This window comes from Schistocerca piceifrons, chromosome 11, assembly GCF_021461385.2.
Source record: "Schistocerca piceifrons isolate TAMUIC-IGC-003096 chromosome 11, iqSchPice1.1, whole genome shotgun sequence".
NCBI lineage: Eukaryota > Metazoa > Arthropoda > Insecta > Orthoptera > Acrididae > Schistocerca > Schistocerca piceifrons.
Window position 1 is genome coordinate 116,589,936 of NC_060148.1, and position 18,851 is coordinate 116,608,786.

The window sequence follows — 18,851 nt, forward strand, 5'->3', positions numbered from 1 at the left end:
GACTTAACATCTGAGGTCATCAGTCCCCTAGAACTTAGAACTACTAAAACCTAACTAACCTAAGGACATCACACACATCCATGCCCGAGGCAGGATTCGAACCTGCGACCGTAGCGGTCGCGCGGTTCCGGACTGAGGCGCCTAGAACCGGTCGGCCACAGTGGCCGGCTATCAGACGAGACTAAAGAGTGTCGGGCCGACAGAAGAACAAATCATGTTACTGTCAACAGAGACAAATCCTCAGACATAGAAATAACTTCGTACATACCTCAAGCAGCAGTTAAAATACCACTAGTTTCCACAGATTATATCACAATTCATGGCGTAAGTGCATAAAATGGGAAGTACAGCGTACTACAAGCAAAAACCTCCCGTACAAATGGGGTTTAAAATGTGCACCTTAAGAGATATAAACTCTTCTTCATCTCCGAAACTCTTTCTGGTAATGCAACCTCTTCGGTTTCCGTAGTTTCAGATCTGGTCGTATGGACCAAAACAAGGAAAAAAAGTCTAATAAACATGGACTTCAAAATGCATACCTTAAGACCTACAGGGACTTGTTCAACAGAAGAAATGTGTTTCACAGTTACGAAGACGAACAACTGCACATAGCTCTTAATCTATGCACTTAAAAATCCATGTTTACTGAAAGTTTTTGCTTGTATTAGCCAGAAGGCTTTCGACACCGTTCCTCACAAGCGTCTTCTAATCAAACTGTGTGCCTACGGAGTACCGCCTCAGTTGTGCGACTGGATTCGTGATTTCCTGTCAGACAGGTCACAGTTCGTAGTAATAGACGGAAAGTCATCGAGTAAAACAGAAGTAATATCCGGTGTTGCCCGAGGAAGTGTTATGGGCCCTCTATTGTTCCTGATCTATATTAACGACATAGGAGACAATCTGAGTAGCCGTCTTAGATTGTTTGCAGATGATGCTGTTATTTACCGTCTTGTAAAGTCATGAGGTGATCAAAACGACTTGCAAAGTGATTTAGATAAGATATCAGTATGGTGCGAAAAGTGGCAACTGAACCTGAATAAAGAAAATTGTGAAATTATTCACACAATTGTGAAGTTATTCACACTAAAAGAAATCAGCTAAATTTCGATTACTCGATAAGTCACACAAATCTGAGGGCTGTAAATTCAACTAAATACTTACGGATCACAATTACAAGTAACCTAAATTGGAACGATCACATAGATAATATTGTGGGTTAAGCAAACCAAACACCGCGATTCACTGGCAGAACACTTAGAAGGTGCAACAGGTCTACCAAAGATACTGCTTACACTACGCTCGTCCGCCCTATTCTGAAGTATTGCTGTGCGGTGTGGGATCCGCATCAGGTGGGACTGACGGATTACATCTCAAAAGTACAAAGAAGGTCAGCTCGTTTTGTATTATCGCGAAATAGGGGAGACAGTGTCACAGACATGATACGTGAATTTCGGTGTCAATCATTGGAGTTTTTCGTTGCGACGGGTTCTTCTCACGAAATTTCAATCACCAGTTTTCTCCTCCGATCGCGAAAACATCATGACGATAACATCAGGGCTCGCACAGAAAAATTTAAGTGCTCGTTTTTCCCGCGTGCCGTTAGAGAGTGGAATGGTAGAGAGACAGCATGAAGGTGGTTCATTGAACCCTCGGCCAGGCACTATATTGTGAATAGCAGATTATCCACGTAGATGCAGATGTAGATGTACTTTCAGCCCTCAAAAGATGGAAAGCAATGTGTTTGCAGTAGAAGATATCCGTTTGGCGCTACAGAAGATGAAGAAGTGTCCGTAGCTCTTAAAGTATACGTTTTCGAGACCATTTTTTGAAGACTGTTTTGCTTATACCATCTGTACTTTCAACTGCATCCGTTTACGCCGTTAATTACGATACACCGCGTCTAAATGTATTGATGGATGATCTAGTTATTTCCACGAGGCTTTTCGCGGACAGAGAACTCACGACGCTAGAGAACTGCAGCGAAATGCAGAAAGAGCCGCAGAGAATCGATGCTTGGTTCATGACTGTGCACCGGCCGCTGTGGCCGAGTGGTTCTAGACGCTTCAGTCCGGAACCGCGCTGCTGCTACGGCCGCAGGTTCGAATCCTACCTCGGGCATGGATGTATGTGATGTCCTTAGGTTAATTAGGTTTAAGTAGTTCTAAGACTAGTGGACTGATAACCTCAGATGTCAAGTCACATAGTGCTTAGAGCCATTTTAACAATTTTTTTCTTGATTTTGCAGTTGTGTGGCAGTTGGCCTCCAACAAAAACAAATGTAACGTATTGTCTTCTGTTGGAACAAAAAAATCATTATTTTATGACTACGCGACTTGCGAACGAGCAGTGGGCGTATTCATGTCCATTTAAATATCTGGAGTATGCGTACAGAGTGAAATGGAGTGGAACGAGCACATAAAACTAATGTCAGGTGACCAATCTCTGTCTTCCTGCACAGAGTCTATCCTCTACAGATCCCTCTAGTACCACGGAAGTTATTCGCTGATCTCTTAACACACGTCCTATCATCCTGTCTCTTCTCCCTCTCAGTGTTTCCCATACATTCCTCTCCTCGCCGATTCTGTGGAGAACCTTCCCATCCCTCACCTTATTTGTCCACCTACTTTTCAATATTCTTCTGTAGCACCACATCTCAAATGCTTCAGTTCTCTTCTCTTCTGGTTTTCCTACAGTCCATGTTTCACTGCCAAACAATGCTATGCTGAGCTACAAACGTAACATTCTCAGATTAAGAACCGTGTTTGGTACTAGTAGTCTACTCTTGTCCAGGAATGCCCTTTTTGGCAGTGATATTCTGCTTTTTACGTTCTCCTCGCTGCATACGTCATGGATTATTTCGCTGCCTAGGTAGCAGAATTCCTTAACTTCATCTGCTTCGTTACCTCAGTACTGATGTTGAGTCCCTCACTGTTATTATTTCTGTTACCTCTCGTTACTTTCGTCTTTCTTCGACTTACTTTCAGTCTATATTCTGTACTCATTAGATTATTCATTCTATTCAACACATCCTGTAGTTCTTCATGACTTTCAAAAACGGTTCAAATGACTCTGAGCACTATGGGACTTAACATCTGAGGTCATCAGTCCCCTTGACTTGGAACTACTTAAACCTAACTAACCTTAGGACATCACACACATCAATGCCCGAGGCAGGATTCGAACCTGCGACCGTAGCAGCAGCGGGGTTCCGGACTGAAATGCCTAGAACCGCTCGGCCACAACGGCCGGCTCTTGACTTTCACTGAGGATAGCAAAGTCATTAGCAAATCTTATAATTCCTATCCTTTCACCTTGGATTTTAATTCTACTCTTGAACCTTTCTTTTATTTGCATCATTGCTTCTTCGATGTACAGACTGAATAGTAGGGGCGATAGACAAGATCCCTGTCTTACACCATTTTTAATCCATTTCGTCCTTGGTCTTTCACTCTTATTGTTCCCCCTTGGCTCTTGTACGTATTATACATTACCCGTCTTTCTCTTTATCTCACCCCCATTTTTCTCAGAATGTCGAACATCTGTACCATTTAACTTTGTCAAACACTTGTTGCAGGTAGACAAATGCTTTGAACGTGGCCTCGTTTTTGTTTAGTCTCGCTTCCATTATCAACTGAAAAGTCGGAACTGCGTCTGTGGTGCCTTTACCTTCCCTAAAGCCAAACTGACTGTCATCTTATACATCGTAAATTTTCTTTTCCATTCTTCTGTATACTTTTAGCAGATGCAATATTCATATAGTAAATAGAGAAGATCGAAAGAAGAAAAAAAATGGCTCTGAGCACTATGGGACTTAACAGCTATGGTCATCAGTCCACTAGAACTTAGAACTACATAAACCTAACTAACCTAAGGACATCACACAACACCCAGTCATCACGAGGCAGAGAAAATCCCTGACCCCGCCGGGAATCGAACCCGGGAACCCGGGCGCGGGAAGCTCGAAAGAGTGCGTATCGTTACAGGTCCATTAAGCACGAAAGCGTCACGGAGCTGCACAGCCAACTCCAGTGGCAGACGTTGGAAGAGAGACGTTGTGCGTTACTGTTGAAGTTCCGAGTATGTGCGTTCCTAGATGTGTTCCAAGATGCTACTCCAGGAGGGTGTAAAATGAATGAGCGCAACGGAGAATAATACACGCTGTCTGACTGAAGCAGATATCTTAATTCTATAAATTACAATCTAAACATAAATGTATGATGAAGGCAACTAATACTACTAAATGATAAACGTTGTTCCTGCTTATATATTTATTGTACGCTAAAAAAATCTTTATATTACAAAGTTTACATTTCCTTAGTAAAATTACTAATCAATTTCCCAACTCTGCCCCTTATTATGACCGCGCGACCTAATTCAATAGCCGGCCGGAGTGGCCGAGCGGTTCTAGGCGCTACAGTCTGGAACCGCACGACCGCTACGGTCGCAGGTTCGAATCCTCCCTCGTGGATGGATGTGTGTGATGTCCTTAGGTTAGTTAGGTTTAAGAACTTCTAAGTTCTAGGGGACTGATGACATCAGATGTTATGTCCCATAGTGCTCAGAGCCATTTAAACCATTTAATTTCAATAACGCGAAATGACTGACACCATCTACGTACCAAACACTAGGAGACACTACTTTCAAAGATGATCTGCGGTGATGTGGAACCTCAGTGGAAATAAACTAACGTGATCACTGCTGTTTAGCTTTTACAGCCCTAATAAGCCGAAGCAATTTGCGATATCACCGTATGTACTGCGTCCGGTGCGTCGAAGTGATGGTTCTCGTACTCGTCTGCGACGATGGAAGAACTCCAGCCACAAATAAACTCTTTCAAACACTAGGACGGCAGAAGGAGGACCTCTGACTAATATACTCTAATACAGTCGCCTCCTCTCTGTGTTCCACAGACGAGAAACGCAAACTCCCAGCCACAAGGACGGAGATCAGATAACGTCTCAACGTAAGGGTAGGCAGAGGAAGTGCTCTCCGTTACTGAACGCTGCGTACTCAACGAGGACGAAAAAAAAAAAAAAAAAAAAAAAAAAAAAAAAAAAAAAAAAAAAGTTCAAATATGTGTGAAATTGAAATCTTATGGGACTTAACTGACTTAACTGCTAAGGTCATCAGTCCCTAAGCTTACACACTATTTAACCTAAACTATCCTAAGGACAAACACACACACCCATGCCCGAGGGAGGACTCGAACCTCCGCCGGGACCAGCCGCACAGTCCATGACTGCGGCGCCTCAGACCGCTCGGCTAACCCCGGGCGGCCGACGACGAATCGTGTAGGTTCGCAACATAACAGTTCCTAACTGTTCTAACTATAAACTCTGCTGAGACCGAAGTCAGCATGTCCGTCCGTACCAACAAAGCTGATACCGAGCGACCGTCACACATGGGCGCTCACAACGGGAGACTTCTCGTCTCCCCACCGCTGGCCTCCCAGTAAGGCTCGGCTCCCCACACTCGTAATTCCGAAAACGAATCATATTCCCGAAACCACGGAATATTCTCCCTCTCGACAGATTCTTCCGAACGCCGACCAACCATATTTTAGTCTTTTCTCGTCCAGCGCGGAAAGTTTAAGAGGAAAAACCTATACTCGTACAATGGTACGCTTCTGAGTAAAAATCCTAGGAAATAACCCAACCCGCATGGTTAACGAGGTGCCGCATCTTCGTTCCTCTCACTTGCGTCCAAGATTTTCCGCGTTCGGAAGTATTATCCGGTTATCCTTCCGGCCCTACTACAATAGCGGCCGGCCGTCACCCTATTGTGCTCCAGAGCTCAGGTGCCAGGACGCCCGTCTAGCTACTACCTGTGTTTAAGCAGGACCGACAACTGTGCGGGCCTTCCACGCAGAGCTTGAGTTCTGCCTGCCGTTTCATCTACACCCAACCTCTACTAGTATAGGCAATCATTCATTACGCCGTTTTTATAATAAAGACACTCCGTCACCTTTCATGCAATAAGCGTTAACAATTATTTACAAGAAGTACGTGACAATGTCAGTCTCCTTTGTATATTCATGTACAACCTATCAAACGATACCTAATTGTGGTTGTAGACCACGGCAAAGTATGTGGATGAGTTCTTGTAAGGTGCGAAATTACAGGCAACTTACAATTTCAGCCAATATATTGATTCCCATTACGTACATCTCGCGAAAAGACCATGGAGGTAAAATTAGAGACATTCAAGCCGACTCGGAAGTTTACTAATGACCGTTCATGCCGCGAGCTATTAGTGACTCGAACAGAAAATGGGGTGAGCTGACTGTAGTGCACGAAGTGCTCTCCGCCACACACCATAAGGTGACGTGGAGAATATACCGGGTAATCAAAAAGTCAGTATAATTTTGAAAACTGAATAAATCACGGAATAATGTAGATAGAGAGGAACAAATTCGCACACATGGTTGGAATGACATGGGGTTTTATTAGAACAAAAAAAAAATACAAAAGTTCAAAAAATGTCAGACAGATGGCGCTTCATCTGATCAGAATAGCAATAATTAGCATAACAAAGTAAGACAAAGCAAAGATGATGGTCTTTACAGGAAAAGCTCAATATGTCCACCATCATTCATCAACAATAGCTGTAGTCGAGGAATAATGTTGTGAACAGCTCTGTAAAACATGTCCGGAGTTACCGTGAGGCATTGGCGTCGGATGTTGTCTTTCAGCATCCCTAGAGATGTCGGTCGATCACGATACACTTGCGACTTCAGGTAACCCCAAAGCCAATAATCGCACGGACTGAGGTCTGCGGACGTGCGAGTCCAAGCATGACGAAAGTGGCGGCTGAGCACACGATCGTCACCAAACGACGCGCGCAAGAGATCTTTCACGCGCCTAGCTATATGGGGTGGTTCTAATAAAACCCCATGTCATTACAAGCATGTGTGTCAACTTTGACCTCTCTATCTACATTATTCCGTGATTTATTAAGTTTTCAAATTTATACTGACTTTTTGATCACCCAGTATATAGGTAGAAGAAACAGGCAGTTGTGGTGACACGAGTCGGTTCTTTGAGGATTAAGGCTAAATGATATGTCAGAAGGAGTTTTTGATAAAGCTATATTTGTTCAAGATGTTCGGTAAAACTTCACGACTACCTTTCGAAGAGCCTAATGAGGTATCAATGCATGTTGTAGAATCGTACTGTTGAAGCAAAGGGTCTCCGCAAGGCTGTCCAGATATTTTTGTACGTTTCCAGCGTGGGCGCCGCAACAGCCGGGTCGATACCTGTATCGCATGAGGCCAGAATCGGACTTCCATCGCCGCCTGTTTCGCGCCATTTCCCGTCCGCCTCGGACCGGAAATGCTGGGCCGTCCGTCACGCACGGCGAGCAGCGAATTTCCGCCTAACACCCACGCCGAGATCGGCGGGCGGAATGCGGTGTGTGTGTATATTCGGAGGTAGCGAAGCTCCGTCAGCGCGGGACTTGGGTGCCCCAGCTGGGTACAGATGCCGCGCCGGTAATGACGCGCTGATCAGCTGGCCATCAGATCGTTTCGGCAAAAGCGAAGTGAGGGGCAGAACATGCAAATGCAGCAAAAGGAAAAGCGAGTTCCAAAACGATAAAGTACTGGAGAAAGCTGAGTGTGCAACCAAGATATTCTCGACCTCACCCTCAGCTAACAATGAGGGAAAATCCTTTGCACGGAAGTGACCACCGCGAGTCCGCTAACTACACCACTGGCCATTAAAATTGCCACACCACGAAGATGTGCTACAGACGCGAAATTTAACCGACAGGAAGGAGATGCTGTGATATGCAGATGATTAGCTTTTAAAGGTTGGCGCCGGTGGCGACACCTACAACGTTCTGTCATGAGGAAAGTTTCCAACCGATTTCTCATACACAAACAGCAGTTGACTGGCGTTGCCTGGTGAAACGTTGTTGTGATGCCTCGTGTAAGGAGGAGAAATGCGTACCATCACGTTTCCGACTTTGATAAAGGTCGGATTGTAGCGTATCGCGATTGCGATTTATCGTATCGTGACATTGCTGCTCGCGTTGGTCGAGATCCAATGACTGTTGGCAGAATATGGAATCGGTGCGTTCAGGAGGGTAACACGGAACGCCGTGCTGGATCCCAACGGCCTCGTATCACCAGCAGTCGAGATGACAGGCATCTTATCCGCATGGCTGTAACGGATCGTGAAGCCACGTCTCGATCCCTGAGTCAACAGATGGGGACGTTTGCAAGACAACAACCATCTGCACGAACAGTTCGACGACGTTTGCAGCAGCGTGTACTATTAACTCGGAGACCGTGGCTGCGGTTACCCTTGACGCTGCATCACAGACAGGAGCACCTGCGATGGTGTACTGGATGACGAACATGGGTGCACGAATGGCAAAACGTCATTTTTTCGGATGAATCTGGGTTCTGTTTACAGCATCACGATGTTCGTATCCGTGTTTGGCGACATCGCGGTGAACACACACTGCAAGCGTGTATTCATCATCGCCATACGGGCGTGTCACCCAGCATGATGCTATGGGGTGTCATTCGTTATACATCTCGCTCATCGCTTGTTCGTATTGACGGCACTTTTAACAATGGACGTTACATTTCAGATGTCTTACGACCCGTGGCTCTACCCTTCATTCGACCCCTGCAGAACTCTACATTTCAGCAGGACAATGCACGACCGCATGTTGCAGGTCCTGTAGGGGCCTTTCTGGATACAGAGGTTCGACCGCTGCCCTGGCCAGCACATTCTTCAGATCTCTCACCAATTGAAAACGTCTGTTCAATGGTGGCCGAGCAACTGGCTAGTCACAATACGCCAGTCAGTACTCTTGATGAACTGTGGTATCGTGTTGAAGCTGCATGGGCAGCTGTAACTGTACACGCCATCCAAGCCCAGGCGTATTGAGGCCGTTATTACGGCCAGAGGTGGTTGTTCTGGGTACTGATTTCTCAGGACCTATGCACCCAAATTGCGTGAAAATGTAATCACATGTCATTTCTAGTATAATATATTTGTCCAATGAATCCTGATTATCATTTGCATTTCTTCTTGGTGTAGCAATTTTAATGGCAAGTAGTGTACATTCGTAACCAACAAGTGTTCACATGGTTCAAATGGCTCTAAGCACTATGGGACTTAACATTTGAGGTCATCAGTCCCCTAGGCTTAGAAACGACTGAAAGCTAACTAACCTAAGGACACCAGACACATCCATGCCGAGGGCAGGATTCGAACCTGCGGCCGTAGCAGCAGCGCGGTTCCTGACAGAAGCGCCTACAACTGCTCGGCCATGACGGCCGGCCAACCAACAAGTGTTTCTACATCTATACTCCGCAAGCCAGCTGACGGTGTGTGGTGCAGGGTACCTTGAGTACCTCTATCGGTTCTCCCTTCTATTCCAGTCTCGTACTGTGTAAATAGGCTGTTTAGGTTTTCTTGTTGGTATCGGCACGTAGCGCTCTGTATGAAAATCACTTACTGTGCTGTGTGCAGTCTGTGGCCGGTTTGCATTGTTGGAATATTTGCTATTGTAGTGTTGGGCAGCGGCAGCTGGATGTTAACAGCGCGCAGCGCTGCGCAGTACGAGGTGAGCCGCCAGCAGTGGTGGTTGTGGGGAGAGAGATGGCGGAGTTTTGAGAGCGGTCGATCTGGACGTGTGTCCATCAGAAAGACTAAATCTGTAAGTCTGGATATCATGAACTGATATATATATATATATATATATATATATATATATATATTATAACTGTTGAACACTATTAAGGTAAATGCATTGTTTGTTCTCTATCAAAATCTTTCATTTGCTAACTATGCCTATCAGTAGTTAGTGCCTTCAGTAGTTTGAATCTTTTATTTAGCTGTCAGTATTGGTGCACGCTATATTGCAGTAGTTTGAGTAACGAAGATTTTTGTGAGATAGGTTATTGTTAGTCAGGGCCATCCTTTGGTAGGGATTATTGAAAGTCAGATTGCGTTGCGCTAAAAATACTGTGTGTCAGTTTAGGGAATGTCTGAGTACGTTCAGTTTTGCTCAGTTGTTTGAAAATCAAATAACGTAGAGGTTTTCCAGCACTGTCATTTATAAAATTTTTCTAAGGGGATGTTTCAACTGTTCGTGAGAAGAAAGATATGCCTCTGTGTGGGCCCTAATCTCTCTGATTTTATCCTCATGGTCTCTTCGCGAGATATACGTAGGAGGAAGCGATATCCTGCTTGACTCCACGGTGAAGGTATGTTCTCGAAACTTCAACAAAAGTCCGTACCGAGCTACTGAGCGTCTCTCCTGCGGAGTCTTCCACTGGAGTTTATCTATCATCTCCGTAACGCTTTCGCGATTACTAAATGATCCTGTAACGAAGCGCGCTGCTCCGCGTTGTATCTTCTCTATCTCTTCTATCAGCCGTATCTGGTACGGATCCCACACTGGTGAGCAGTATTCAAGCAGTGGGCGAACAAGTGTACTGTGACCTAATTCCTTTTTTTTTTTTCGGACTGCATTTCCTTAGGATTCTTGTTGTCTATATGGGATTTGTTGTCTATAAGTTGCAAACCAAGACTTTTCTTTTTGCATTATCACACTTTGTCTAGTTTGTTGACACCTGCCACTACTTGCTCTACTGTGCCAACCTCTTCATCTCAGAGTACCTACGTCCTCAACTATTTGCTGGATGCGTTCCAATATCTGTCTTCACCCATAGTTGTTGCCCTCTGCAGCTGTTCTAGTATCACGGGAGTTATGCCAAGATTTCTCATCACATGGTCTATCGTCATACATAATGTTCTCGTTAGAGTGTTCTACATGTTCTTTTCTAGGTCGATTCGGCCAAGAATCTCTCATTTATTGTCAGTCCATATAATTTTCAATATTCTTCTACAGCACCACACCTTGTATTTCAATTTCTTTACTTTATGGATTTTGCACTCTACGCCAACTGTTTGAAAAACACTGGGAATATGGTAAAGATGTCTACACTCCGTTCGTCGACTTCCGACGTGCATACGCGAGCATCAAGAATCCACAGGAATAGCGTATAGAATGCACTACGTCATGTAACCGCCCTATTGTAACAAACTTAGTCAGCCTCTGTCGTAATTTTGAAATTAGAGTTAGTATGAATGTCGCGTAATAAATATTTCACGTGAAGCGCCGTTGCGACAGAGGCAAAGGTCAATTGTGGAAACTAAGCCACTGAATATTAAAAGTAACGTTACTAAGGAATACACCAGACTGACTACACAAAATGAGAGGGCACGTACATTCACGAGATAGTGGTTCAAAATAAGAATTAATACTGTAAAGGAAATGGGTCATAAGTAAAGTTACATTGGCACATGTTCAGTTGTATACAAACGTACGATAATGATAGAGGCACGTGCAATACTATCATTCCTCGCGGCCTGAGTAAAAACAATTGTGGCTAAAATGCATTTATTCATCTAAGAAAGAAAATAATCGGACTTCTTACTTAAATGAAAAGAAAGACTGCAGGTTTTGAATGTCGCGGGAACTGGTATCCATGGTATTGTAAATGGGAAAGTCGCATTGCTTCAGAAGTTGCTTTCATTATTTACCATAATTTCACTAGGGATTACACAATATGTCTGACCATCAGGGCATGTGAACAACGAAAGGTAACTGTTACTAAAACTAATAAACGAATAGCGTAAATCTTCGTTTGTCTTAACGCACTCCGTCTTCAGACCGTAAGTAGCCCATCGGAACCATCCGACCGCCGTGTCATCCTCAACTGAGGATGCGGATAGGAGGGGCGTGTGGTCAGCACACCGCTCTCCCGGTCCTTATAACGATGGTTGTCTTTGACCGGAGCCGCTGCTATTCGGTCGAGTAGCTCCTCAGTTTACATCACGAGGCTGAGTGCACCCCGAAAAATGGCAACAGCACATGGCGGCCCGGATGGTCATCCATCCAAGTGCCGGCCATGCCCGACAGCGCTTAACTTCGGTGATTTGACGGGAACCGGTGTATCCACTGCGGGAAGGCCGTTGCCCCGTCAGTGTTAACCACTTTTCAAATTCATCTTTGCCATGAGAGTCGAATAATTATCTATACATTTATCAATAAGAAAAATTATTAAGTTCCTTTATAGTGACTTGAGAGTCCCTGAGAAGCTAGAGAAAATGGCACAAACTTGTATGGGTTGGTTAAAGGGAGCAGCACGTTTCCGAGGGGTCATGTCAGACTTGTTCGAGACTGAGACAGGTCACAGACACGGAGGTGTTCTTCTTAGAGAAACTAATAAAGGAATGTAGGCAACATGAGTGGCCTGGAATGCAGGTGGACCGTGCTTTCAAAAGTCTCCAAAATGCAGATGATACTGTACTGCTAAGCGAATGAAACCGTGAGTTGGAAAAAACGCATCAGACAATCGACAAGTGCTCAAAGGAGGTTGAGCCAAAGGTGAATCAAGATAAATCAGAGTTCGTGCAATTAGGTGGAAGATAAGAGTAGCAAGAACTTCTTGATATAGATGGCATCATACTCGAGGGAGTTCACCGGTTCAAGTACTTGGAATCTTATCATCTTGAGATTGAAGCTCTTTTGTCCGCATTTGCTTTAACAATACGTATGGTTTAGCAAAAAATAAATGAATACAGAATACACTGTTTGCAGTGGAACTCTGTTCTGTAGAACCCCCCCCCCCCCTCCCATTACCCTTCACACACACACACACACACACACACACACACACACACACACAAGCCTCTGAAAGATTCAAAACAACAGCGAGGAACACTAACTGTTCCAATGTCCGCCATCTTGATTTTACAGCTGGTAAACAGTGAAAAAATGGAACAATAACAGTGACAGCTCGATATAGAGAACTTCACAGTGAAGAAGGTGAGGGAAAAAGAAAACGTAAGTGAAAAATAATGTAAATAGACACACAGACGCACACGCACACACATACTTACAAACAGCCTTCGACATAGAAAATTAATTAATTTCAGGCATAGCCATAATATTTTCCAAATCGTAATTATTATTTAAATAATTTGTCTACATTAAATTGCATATGGCCGCAGATGACAAACTGTGAAGGAAACAGGCACTATAAAAACATAATACCCCAGGAAAACCACACCATACGGTAAAATGGTACGAATACACAACTTTATGTGTTCTTCAAAAAATTTGTAATTACGATTTTAAAAACTAATATTTACATGTGTACAAGCAGAAAGGAACATTCTTTATGCTGTAACAGACATAAAGTAGAAGTCCACTGATGACGCTGCAACTGCAGTGAAACATGTTTGGGATGCAAAACAAAATTGTGTTTTGGTAAAGCCGGACCCCATCCAAAAACATGTGTACTTGGGCTCATGGTTAATCAGCCACAACATCATAGAAACGGGCACGAAGGAAAGAGTAGCAGTGGGAATGAAATGCGAGTATTCACTCAGGGAGACACTCAGCTTAAAATCAATATCAACGAATACTAAGATGAGAGTATATAACACAGTAATAGGACCAGCTCTCTTGTACGGTTCGAAACCTGGAGCATGACTGCGTGAGAGAAGGAAAAATTGTTAATATTTGAACGAAGAGTAATGAGGAAGATGTGGGGACCGATCCCATATAAATAAGGATGGAAAAGGAGGAAGAATGAGCAAATCTACCGCTTGATGCAACAACCGACAATTCTACAGAAAATGAAGAGCAAAAGAATGCAGTGGGCAGGCCATGTAGCCCGAATGCCAGACGGAAAATACGTGAGGAAGGCACTTGAGGGAAAATAAAACACCGAAGGACCCATAGGCTGACTGAGGTAGCGCTGGATGGATGACCAGGTATCTGCCAGCCCTTGTGGTAGAAGATACCTGGAGGAACAGACCACAAAATACAGAACAGAATGGAGGCAGTGTGTGGAAGCAGCACGTGATCTGCACGGCCTGTAACCGCTGGATATGTATATGTGTATGCGCGTATACTATGTATGTACGTATATACAATTTTGCGAAATGCATTTTCAACGAATGTGGGGCAGTTATTATGTACTCAGTTTTGCATGTCAAAATTTGTAAGCCTGCTTCACCCGATATTCTTCTGGCGAGGTCCATTTTTGTGATAGCTGAAAGTAATGTTGCGAAAGATTGCAAGGTCATCGAAAAAGGCCAGGTAGTTGATTTTATATCCATTGTGTTTCGTTCCTAGTTTTGTTTGTAAATTTAGTTAAGCGTTCCGTAACACACTTCCCCATTCTGAATGATTTCCTTTTCCGAAAACGCAATTGAAAAGTACCGGGGAGACCCCATCCCGTTGTCAGACTCCTGACCTGACTTCAAATTGTGGAGAAATTTCCTCTTGCAATTTAACTTTTAGTGCTGCTGAGACATTATTCAGCTAAGAATTTCGTTATCCACTCGACATTGTAGTAGTATAAAGAACAGAGTTCGTCTGTCGATAGAATCGTAAGCCTTACCTCTCTCTCTGTTTTTCAATCAACAGAGTTGATGACACGGCTTTTCATCGTCATCGTGTGGTCCGTTATAAATGATTGAAAATGAATATCTGCCCGAGCAATGATCTTCCTCCGGGGAAACCACCTTAATTTTTTTTCTCATTGTATGACCATCTAGGATCAAGTAAATAGCTTCACTCCTACAGATTCGACGTTATTTTTCCAGAACTCCGCCGAACGCGGTGGCCACGCGGTTCTAGGCGCTGCAGTCCGGAACCGCGCGACCGCTACGGTCGCAGGTTCGAATCCTGCCTCGGGCATGGATGTGTGTGATGTCCTTAGGTTAGTTAGGTTTAAGTAGTTCTAAGTTCTAGGGGACTGATGACCGCAGATGTTAAGTCCCATAGTGCTCAGAGCCATTTGAACCATCCAGAACTCCTTCATTTCCACTACACGTTGTCATTTCTGTTCTACTGTCCATTTGTTCCTCAATTCTTAATTTTTACAGCTTGAAAGTCTTCTAAATTTAGTATTGTTTTCTCAAAATGGTTGCTCTCTGTCATTTACAATTCTGTGATGATGTTTCTTTGTAGAGCACTTTTTATTTTTCTAATCCGTGCTACTATCGATTTCCTTTTTCCCGATATATATATACCAGTTTCGACAAATTAATTTGTCATCTTCAGAGGCCTATAAGCCCGACAGAATACAGGTATGTGACAGACGGATTAACTTGTTCTTATCCATTCCATAAAGAGGTGCAATGAAGATTCATCTTCGCTTTGGTTTAGTTCTTATATATTCTCATATATTGTTACTTGCCATTTTCAGTTACCTGTAGTTTGTATGGCAAGCCCCATTTTTCTAATAATCCGTCTGTCAAGCACCTGTATTCTGACGGGCTTATAGGCCTCTGAAGATGACAAATTAATTTGTCGAAACTGGTAAAGCATATGCAAAATATATTTACAACTGAGGATTGAAATTTGTTCTGAAAAATATTTACTTTTCCGTTAAGCATTTGCATGCTAATAAGAAATCTGGTTTTTAAAAATTTATGTTTTGGAGTTTTAAGTGTTCGGCCTACAGCCGATTTGAATTTAACTTGTTTACTTCAGCCTAGCTAAAGAACTGTTTTAAGATAAGGCTTGCCTTTTCAATTTCTGATTATGCTTGCGTTTTAAGTTATTGACCTTCAGCCGTCTTTAAATTAAAGTGGCTTTCAGCCGGTATTTAAGTCCGAAAGATTAAAGCTGTGTGTTTAAAAAAATATTTTTTGGCTCTTGTAATGTTTGATCAAATAATGAAGTTGTATGTTCGAGTGTAACTGACAGCCCCTTACTTCGGCCTCTTTCCACAATTTATTCTATCTGTCCTGTCCTGCAGGCTAAGCAGGGCATTTCAGAAAGCTCTTTATTTTTATTTTCTGTTTTTTTTTCCAGAGCGCGATCTGCTTAGAGATGCTTGGGCGAGTGTGTCCGGGAGATTAAACTGCTACTGTCAAGCGCTGTGAAACAAACCAACGCTCCATGTTTTCTATGTTTTTTCAGGATTTTTTTTACTCCTTCTGTCGGCACAATAGATGGCCTTTTTGCTCTTGCTAGCTCTGCTCTTCTGCCGCCGCAGAATTAGCGAATCGGCTTTTGTGAAACGATCCCTCACATAAGCTATCGCAGAGCGAGGCTACAGAAGCCGTTTGATTTTTGTTCAGTCCATGTTCGGGTGTTTACGAATCCCCTGCGACTAACCAGCTACCAGGGTAGCGAGAACTGTACGGACTCAAAAAGTCAGCACCGGCGCCGCTGGGAGGGATTGCGCTGGATCCACTTCCAGCGTGTGGTGCTCAACACTGACATTTACACCGTGGACTGGTATTATTGTGATCAACTCACCAATACCGGATTTACTGCGGGTTACTCGCCGTTGTTCCGGAAAGGGATTTCGCCATCACTTTATAAGACTATCCGAAACTGTCACACAGTGCCATTGTTAACATATACCGTGGTATGAATGTCATCGAATCTCGGTTGCAAAAACGAAAGACTTGGTTTTATTGACGAAGCCGAAGATGACAAACAGTGATGATTCTTATATGGGGCAGAGAAACATGAAATAACACAGAAAGAGAAACTCACTTTTGTCGCCGAAGGTCTGTCTACATCTACATCTACATACAGGGTGGCGCACGAAATGTGTTACCAATTGTTTCTTTCACAATTTACGACGCTCATTAGATATCCCGCTGGGATCTCTACAGCAGTACCAGCAGAGCTTGGAAAAACAAATGAGTTACGAAATGACGTGTAATTCACGATACTGCCGCTAGGAGACTAGTAAGCAGCAATGGCTGACAATGGAAGACTGACGACACAGCAACCGTCGGCAATTGTGTTACTTTTTCATGAAACGAAAAGCCTTCTTGTGACTCAGAGGCGTTTTCGACAACAGTTTAACACACGATGGGTCCCTTGCAAGAAGACCATCCACAGGTTGTAGGTAAAATTTGTACAGGAAGGAAGAGTATTGGAAGCGAAGCGACCTCGGCCTAAGCCTGTTTGTTTGCTGGAGAATATTGAAGCGGTAGGAGTTGCTGTACAGAGAAGTCCCGGGAAATCGTGTAGAAAGGCAGCAGTGCAACTGGGAATATCCAGACGCTGCATTCAGTACATTCTTAAAAGTGACCTCCGTATGTGCCCATACAAGATGATGTGCACAGAAGCTCACTGAAGAACACAAGCAGCAGAGACTACTGTTTGCTCAGTGGGCGGAGGATAGGGAAGAAACTCTCAACAACATTTGGTTTTCAGACGAGGCGCATTTTCATTTAGACGGTGTGGTTAACAAACAAAATGTACACTTTTGGGCCACTGAAAACCCCCAAGTGCTTCATGAACGACAACATTATGCTCCGAGGATTACAGCGTCGGCAGCAATTTCCAGTCTCGGACTTATTGGGCCCTTTTTCTTTGAAGAAACTGTGAACAGCGAGCGTTATTTGAGCATGCATCGGAATAGCTTCATTCCACAGCTTCTTGCTACTGCCTTGCCCTTCAACACGCAGTGGTTCATGCAAGATGGAGCAAGGCCACATACTGCAATCACTGTGTTGGAGGTTTTGCACGAGCATTTCGACATGCGGATCATTTCACTCAGGTTTCCAGGTCACTTCAATGACGGACAAAATTGGACCCCCAATAGTCCTGTCCTCGATCCATGTGACTTTTTTCTTTGGGGGTACCTAAAGGAAAAAATTTTCCCGAAAAGTGCACGTGATTTAATGGAGCTCAGAAGACTTATTCTTCAAGCTTGCAGTGGAATTACAGAAGACATGTGCCGTAGGGTAATCACTAACTTGAGTGTTCGTTTGAAGGAAGTTAGGAAACGAAATGGTGGACACATTGAGCATGTGCTGAGTTGGAACAAATCTCCACGGACGGCTCTTCATTGTAGTATACGTTCCATTCAGATTGTATTGACAATAAAGTTTATATTCAAAAACAAAATGGTAACACATTTCGTGCGCCACCCTGTAGATACTCCTCAGCCCCGTACGGTGCGAGGTGGAGGGTACCCTGGCCTGTACCACCACTAGTCATGTCCATTCCTGTTCCACTCGCAAACAGAGCGAGGGAAGAACGACTGTCTATATGCCTCTGTATGATCCTTAATTTCTCGAATCTTATCTTCGTGGACCTTGGCGGCAGTAGAATAATTCGGTAGTAAGTTTCAGATGCCGGTTGTCACAAGGGAACCTCCCCATCGCATCCCCCTCAGATTTAGATATAAGTTGGCACACTGGATAGGCCTTGAAGATATGAACACAGATCAATCGAGAAAACAGGAAGAAGTTGTGTGGAACTATGAAAAAATAAGCAAAATATACAAACTGAGTAGTCCATGTGCAAGATAGGCAACATCAAGGATAGTCTGAGCTCAGGAGCGCCGTGGTCCCGTGGTTAGCGTGAGGAGCTGCGGAAAGAGAAATCCTTAGTTCAAGTCTTCCCTCCAGTGAAAAGTTTAATTTCTTTATTTTCGCAAAGATATGATCTGTTCATTGACGTCTCTGTTCACTGTAATAAGTTTAGTGTCTGTGTTTTGCTACCGCACCGGTAAACCGTTCGATTAGTAGACGAAAGGACCTGCCTCTCCAATGGGAACTGAAAACATTTGATCGCAAGGTCATAGGTCAACCGATTCCTCCACAGGAAAACATTTCTGATATATTCTATACGACACCAGTGACGGCATGTGCGTCACATGACAGGAATATGTTGTCGACCCACCTAACTTGTACACTTCGCGAATGGGTAAAAAGATTCTTCTACCTTGCCCGATTTAGGTTTTCTTCTGGATGTGTTAATCACTCCCAAAAAGGTGATCGAAACATAAGAGTTTGTCACATAAAGTGCAACAAATGAATGCAACAGTTTCA

At 43.8% G+C, this 18,851-nt stretch overlaps 1 pseudogene; it reads right to left on the bottom strand.

The window, feature by feature from the left end:
- Positions 1–11,886: 11,886 nt before the first annotated feature.
- LOC124720600 lies at positions 11,887–12,004 on the bottom strand (annotated as a pseudogene).
- Positions 12,005–18,851: the final 6,847 nt, after the last annotated feature.